Source organism: Sminthopsis crassicaudata, chromosome 1 (genome assembly GCF_048593235.1).
Source record: "Sminthopsis crassicaudata isolate SCR6 chromosome 1, ASM4859323v1, whole genome shotgun sequence".
Classification (NCBI taxonomy): domain Eukaryota; kingdom Metazoa; phylum Chordata; class Mammalia; order Dasyuromorphia; family Dasyuridae; genus Sminthopsis; species Sminthopsis crassicaudata.
In genome coordinates this window covers 210,325,780-210,333,137 of record NC_133617.1, presented here as the reverse complement: position 1 = coordinate 210,333,137, position 7,358 = coordinate 210,325,780, and positions in this window count along the sequence as shown.

Below are 7,358 nucleotides of genomic sequence, written 5' to 3'. Positions count from 1 at the left end.
TTCTGGATTTTTATTATCCATGTTTTTTCTCCAAATTTATTTAAATTTCTTTTTCATGTATTCTATATGATGATCTTTTGTCCTAGCCCTATTCCCAATCTATATATTATAAATCATAATATATATATATATATATATATATATATATATATATATATATATATATATATACACACACACACACAAATATATGGCACAAGTAACATGTAAACACACACATAAATTATGTAAATATAAATATATGAATACATGTATAGATTATGTATGTATATGCATATGAGTATGTATATGTATATATGTGTGTACATCTATACACACACACACACACACACATATAATAAACCATCAAAGATGACCATCAGGGAGATGTTGCCATGACATGCAAGTGAATTGGATTTCAGTGCAAAGTCCCCAGACTTAACATGCTCTAGATACAGTGGTAAAGATTGACCTTTTGAAGCTAAGGACTCAGTTTGACTAAGACAACCACCTATTCAGTGATTAAGACCAATAAGAAAGACATGAGGCAAATAATTACTTTTTTTACCTAGTCAAAATAAAAATTAATCTGGGGAAAGATCCCCAGGGTTTCTGGCCCAAATAATTGCGATTTACATTCACTCAGAGGCAATCTGTGTGTAGGGGGGGGCGTATGGGGGTGTGTGTGCACATTTGTGTTTTGGGAAAAAGGATTTATATGCACAATACAAAATACATACAGAGAACACATTCATGTGAATTTGTACATAGATTTTTGTTTAATTACAATGCATATATAAATGTGTACATATATACTTGGAATTTGTGCACAAACTCCTTTGTATACATATTTGTCTACTTGTGTGAATGTGCATAGATTCTTTAATTTTTTTTTACTATTTTTATTTTTTTACCTTTTACAAACCTTCTCCCTAGATGCTATCCTGTTTTTCTGCAATTTCTTATAGTTCTACTACTTTGATAGATATAGACATAAGTATACATGTAGATGAAAATTGTATAAATATAGATATACACATGCACAACATATGTACATGCATATGCATATTACATTAATTATACATGTGTGTATATATGTGGATGTGTCATTGAATATTATGCCTAAAAGACAACTAAAGGTCATTTAGTGTTAACTTACTTTCTCTCTCCCCCTTTCCCATTCTCTCTTTATCTCTCTGAAAGTAGAATAAAATCTGTCTCTCTTTGCTTTATCATTATCTACCACCCCCTGCTTAGGAAATACTTAAGAGGATTCAGAAATTGTGTGTACAAAAGGGAATGTGATACTTTAGAAATTCATTTAAATCAGGCATTTTATCCTCTCCTGCTGCTTTTATGTTTTGTGATACTTTCTTCTTCTCCTTCCCATACTATTCTCATTCTATCCCACATTCTAAAACAAGTTTAGAGGGTATCATTTATTTTGGCAAAAGCAAATGAGCCTAGAGTAAGAAGAACTGCAAATGCCCCTATCCTGAAAATTAGTGGGACAGAAAAGTAGAATATAAAACTAGGAACCAGAGCCATTTTATACACATATACAAATAGACCCAGAAATCATAGACTTAATGTGTGTGTATGCACATACATGCATATGCATATAAGCAAAGTTTGCATTCTGTATCGTTTTTGGATATTTGGTAATATTTGGTAATTTTCCTCTATTGATTTTTAGGCTTTTTTTTTTTTTTTTTTTTTTTTTTTTAGTGTTGTTAAGTTTTTATATTATTGTGATATATAGTAGAAAGGGCATAGTATTTGAATCAGAGGACCGGGCTATGAGTCATTTGTTTTAATCATTTAACTGAGTGAATGGACAAATAACTTAAATCTCCCAAACCCTCAATTTTAATAAATATATATCATGATAATGCATTTTGCACGTAGAGGATTACTGTGAAAAGAACAAGTTACAAAGTATAAAACTCTTCATAATAGTAGAAAATAAAAAAAGATACTGTGTTCACAAGAATTACAGAATATGACAATCAGAAGGGACCTTAGGAGTCATCTGATGTAACATATACCTTAGAGGAAACCTCACTAGAATAACATATCTAAAAATTAGTCATCCAGGTTCTGTTTGAAAAACTGTGTACATGACAAACCCACTATTTCTCAAGATAGTTGCTCACTTCACTTTTAGATCTAATCTTTTAGACACTTTTTCTCTCCTGACATGAAACCTAAATTTATCTCTTCATAGCTTTTATCCATTGCTTCTGGTTATGTCATAAAAGGACAAACAGAAAAAAAGTATAATTTCCACTTTCCAGAATGGCCCATAAAATGCTTGAAATCAGCTATCATATTTTCCTGAGCCTTATTTTCTATAGGCTAAATACCCTTAGGCTTTTCAAATGATTCTCTATTCTCATATGACAACTTCAATTAACAGGTATGTGGTACTGTAGAGATGACTCTGAAATCAGATTCTTAGATTTTTCTCTCTCTTTGGGTGACATTGCTCATGTGATTTAACCTCTCTGGGTTTCAGTTTTCTCATCTTTAACTATGAGGGGGTTGGACTAGACCTTTGAAGGTTTATTCTAGCTGAAAATTTACGATTTCAAGGAAGAGAATTCTAATTTTAATAGAGAATATGTAATAGCCTTGGTGACAATTGCATCTCCCCCCCCCCTTTTTTTTTTTTTTTTTTAATAAACCTTCTTAGATGGTCAATGTGATTTTTCATCTCATGGCAGTTAGGACTATGGCCATCTGGTGTAGAAAGAATGAAAAATACTGATGTCAGCTTGAATCTGAGACAAGATCTAGTCTATTACATGTGCTAGGAACATAATTCAAGATTGAGAGATATACATTTGGGTTTTAGGACTGAGGTGCTTAATATGCAAGCTTCCATATTTTTGCCTAACCTGCTTATTCTAAGACTACTATCCGATAAACTTCATAACTGTAAGAACTGATGATTTTTTCAATACGGATGTGTTTTTCTTTGAGTGGTATAGTACAAGACTTTGGATTTATAATCAGGGGCTCTGAGTTCAAATCCTGCCTCTGAATTATATAAGCTGGGGAAATTATTTATATTTCCCTGAGATTGAGTATTAGTCTTTGCACTTGCAGTCTGACTCAGTGATCTATAAGCTTCTTTCAGTTCCAGATCTATGACCTTATGGTTGGCTGTGGGAAAGAAGTGCCAACAATAAAAAAGAAAATAATATTAAAAAAAAAAAAATTGAAGGTCATTGTAAATAGAACTGATGGCAGCGTTTGCTCAGTGTATAGAGAGCTGGGTGTGAAATCAGGAAACAGGAATTCAAATCTGACCCTAGAAACTCACCAGCATGTGACCTTAGGCAAGTCACTCAATTTATTTTTGCCTGTTTCCTGAACTTTAAAATAATAGCACTAACTCATAGTTGCAGTGAGAATCAAAAGAACTAATATTTGCAAGATATTTAGCATAATGCTGAAGCATAGTTTGTTTTCTTTCCATGTGAAAAAAAATAGTTTAGCTAAATATAAAATCAACAATATCTTTAGCATGGAACTAGGTTCTACATCTATCTGAGAATACAGGTAGGCAAAAAACAAAATCAATTCTTTTCAGGCAGCAGAAAAACCTTTGCTTCTTGAATCACTGAATATTATACCTAGAAGTGACTTTAAGGATTATTTAATACAAAACTCACCTTTCACAGATGAGGAAATAGGCACTGAAAGGCTAAGTTACTTGGTCAATATCAAGCAGCTAGTTAAGAGTTCTGGTCTCCAGAAGACCAAAGAAAATTTTTTTCCCACATATTTCATTTATTTAACACTGATATTTCCCCTACCCATAAGAAAATGAAAAAGCTTTCATCTTTTGCTTGGTTATGTATGTGTGTATGTGTGTATGTGTGTGTGTGGGGGGGGTGTGTGGGTGGGTGTATGTGTATGTACACTCATAGACACTTGCTTACTTAGGTTAGGTTTGTCAATCTAAATATTTATACTCTTTAGTTAAAATCAGTTATAAATTGTCTTGATCTTTTGTGGAATATTACGCTTATTATTATTGTAATCATGGAATGTTACCCTTTATTTTCCATTTTATATTGCTGAATACTTCTGGGCAGTATGAGATAGTTAAAACTGTACCATTTGGGTCATTTGTTTTGCTTGGATAAAAATTTAATCAAAGGTCTTCTCTAATAGAAAGAAGAAATGAATTCTAATTAGATGGATTCTAAAATCCCTATCTATGAATTTTAAAAAATCATTTCCTCACAATGCTAAATAAAATGAGAGCAAATAAAGGCATTTAAAAATGGACATAAACCTTAAAGTACCAGAAAAAAATGTTAAGTAATTTATTATCATCATGGAAGACTCAACTTTTAAGAGTAACAATACATACTCTAAGATTTTTAGAACCTATGTATCTTACCACCACACACATTATTTGCCCTAGATTTTGGATGCTTTAAATTTGGTTTTCTTGTTAGTGTTTTTAAAATCTTATTTAAGACCTTATGTATTAAACTTTTATGGACTCTGTCCTTATGGATATATTCCTTCTTTTCTTTTCATTGTTCCTCTTTCTCAGGTATAGTTGTGGAAATTCAGAGCTTGACTTTCTTTACATAAGCAAATTACTTTATGTAGCTCAAATAACCTTGTTAAAATTACATAATTCAAATCAAGATTATATAAACTGTGATCTTCTCCAACAAAAAATTGCTTGACTTTGAAACAAAAATGGTTATGAAACAAATATCCAAAAATTCCTATGTTTAAATTTTTTTATTCTGCCCCTTCTATTTATTGTAATGTCACATTATAATAAAGAGATAATTCCAGACTCTGAAAGGTTAAATCATCATGATGCTTTTTTTGAGGAGATTCTAGTTTTAAAATCTACTACCTTTTGACCTAAGACAAATACTCAACCTATTTCTTCATCTCTAAAACTGTCTGCCTCCAAGGGATATGTTGAGGATGAAAGGAAAATAGATATAAAATGCTTTATTAATATTAAAGTGCTTTACAAATGAGACATTTTATGATTATTACAAACCAGTTGGGGCTTTGAATATATGCTTGCTAATATATATTACATGTATATCTGTCAAGCTGGTACTCCCTCAAGCCATCATCAGAAGACTGTCCTTTTGCTACTTTTAATAATAACCATTATTATTATTGCATTGTATTATTGTATTGCTGTTAGTATCATGGGCTTTAGCAACTTGTAAAGTCTATATACTAAGACAGAGGGGTTACTAGTCCATCTTGAGTTTCCATACCTATGGAAAAATAAACCCCTGAAATATTGATTCAGATAGTACTAGTCCCAACTGTAATAGAAGTGCACATTCATGTCCCTTGCACTTGAACCAGTGAAGAAGAGCAAATGAAGAGTCCTTAGCTATTAAATACGTTAAAGTGACAAATTGGGCAACTTGATATCAGTCTCATTTTCCTGGCTTGGGTTATTTTCAGGGGTAGCCTTTCTACTCTGTGGGAAACTTACTACAAATAAAATTATGTGGAAAGAAGGGATAGACTACTTAAAAGGCAGTGGTAAAGACTCCTAAAAAAAAAAAAAAAAAAAAAAAAAAGATGTGATAACCACCATCCTTGACTTTTTTTCTAGTCACCTAAAAATTCATATTCAGCTGAAGATTTCTGTACATGCTCCCTCTAATCTGGATAGGAACTTGTCAGAGGAAGTTTTCTCCATTAGGAGAGTGTGGTACAATACATTGAGAACTGTACTATCTAGAAGTCAGTGAGCTCACCATCTAAAGCAAGTTCTTCAAAAATCCAATCTCAATAGATGTGTAATGTTGTACAAGTCATATGACCACTCTAGAACTGTTTTCTTATCTTTAAAATATAGTTCAAGTGGGATGATCTCAAAATTCTCTTCTTGTTCTATTCTAACAATTTTATTTTGTAATTTATAAGTAATAACAATAAGTAGCACTTATATAGAATTTTCAGGTATCTTAAGTGTTTTAAATATGTTATCTCAGTTGAACAAAGAAATAAAGGACAAATGCTTTCAACAATTCATGCTTAGGAATGGAAATATATGTTGAAGAATGTAGCAAAAGTAAGAGAACAATAAAGTTCTTATTTTAGAGACACAGAGTCTTATTTTTTTAATGATAAAATAGGACGTATCTTTTTCTTAAAATAAGACTCCTAAACCTATCCATACACTTCTATCCCACTCCCACACATACACACACATTTATCAGCATCATTACTTTGTTCTTTTTCTCCTCTTACAGTGATATAAAATCTCACTCATTCACTGTGGTTCATTTATTTTACAATATTAATAGCAAGAACTAATTTCCTCTTTCCTCTGTATACTTTGCTTGTCATTCTTATCTTCAAGAGACGTTGATGCCAACTGAGAGCCTTTTTTTCCTCTTTCAGATTTAATATCACAAATCCTGGCCAATGAAAGTAAATTTCAAATTCTGTCAAATAGCAGAAATATTTCTGGCAACAACTTAAAAATTTCCTACTTATAACACTGAGTTAGATAACATTTTTCTTTGGGGTAAATTGTTTCAAGCCCAGTTGAATGCTCAACCTTGTTTAAAAATTGTAATTTCTACTTAGTTTGACATTTTGTTGGGCAAATTTTCAGAAAGGAAGTGAAGAATCACCTCCTGTTTACCCTTTCGATAATCAAAGAAAAACAACACTCAAGTTAAGTTGGACTGGAATGCAACATATCAACAGCTTTATCACGCTGGAGGCACATTTTGACATAATAACAAATGACTGAAAAAAAGCCACTTTTATCTAGGTCACAAGTGTTGCAGAGCTTGGGGAAAACCACAGATTTAAACATCAGGAAAGGGGATGCAATCTGTACAGAGATTCTCATCAAGTCTTGACATTACCTAATGGTTTTCATCCAGTACACTGTAATTACTCCACCAGCATATTATAATAGCACAACATTCTGACTTCAAATCCTACAAAAATAAAATGAACCATATTTCATGAAGACTACATTTGTAATAAAATGCAGATGGCAGAGGAAACAGATGTTTCTGACATCATCTCCAATTTCATTCTCACATCTGCAGACATTTACAGTATGTACACATGTTCAAAAGAATGCTGAGCAAGATAAGTTAGGCAGTTTTTAAATGGTGTTTCCATCAGAAAGACATACTGGCAAAAATATCACTGTATAGTTAAAAGGAAAAATAAAACAATTATTATGGATGAAAGAAATTATTCAAGTGCTATGTTAACCCACAAAAAGTGGTTCTAAATCTAAATTAAATTCGTGCAAAAGTGATCACTGAAAGAGACAAAGATAGTATTTCAACTAGATGGTGCTAGTCATTTGGACCCATGATATAAGAAAAAATAGG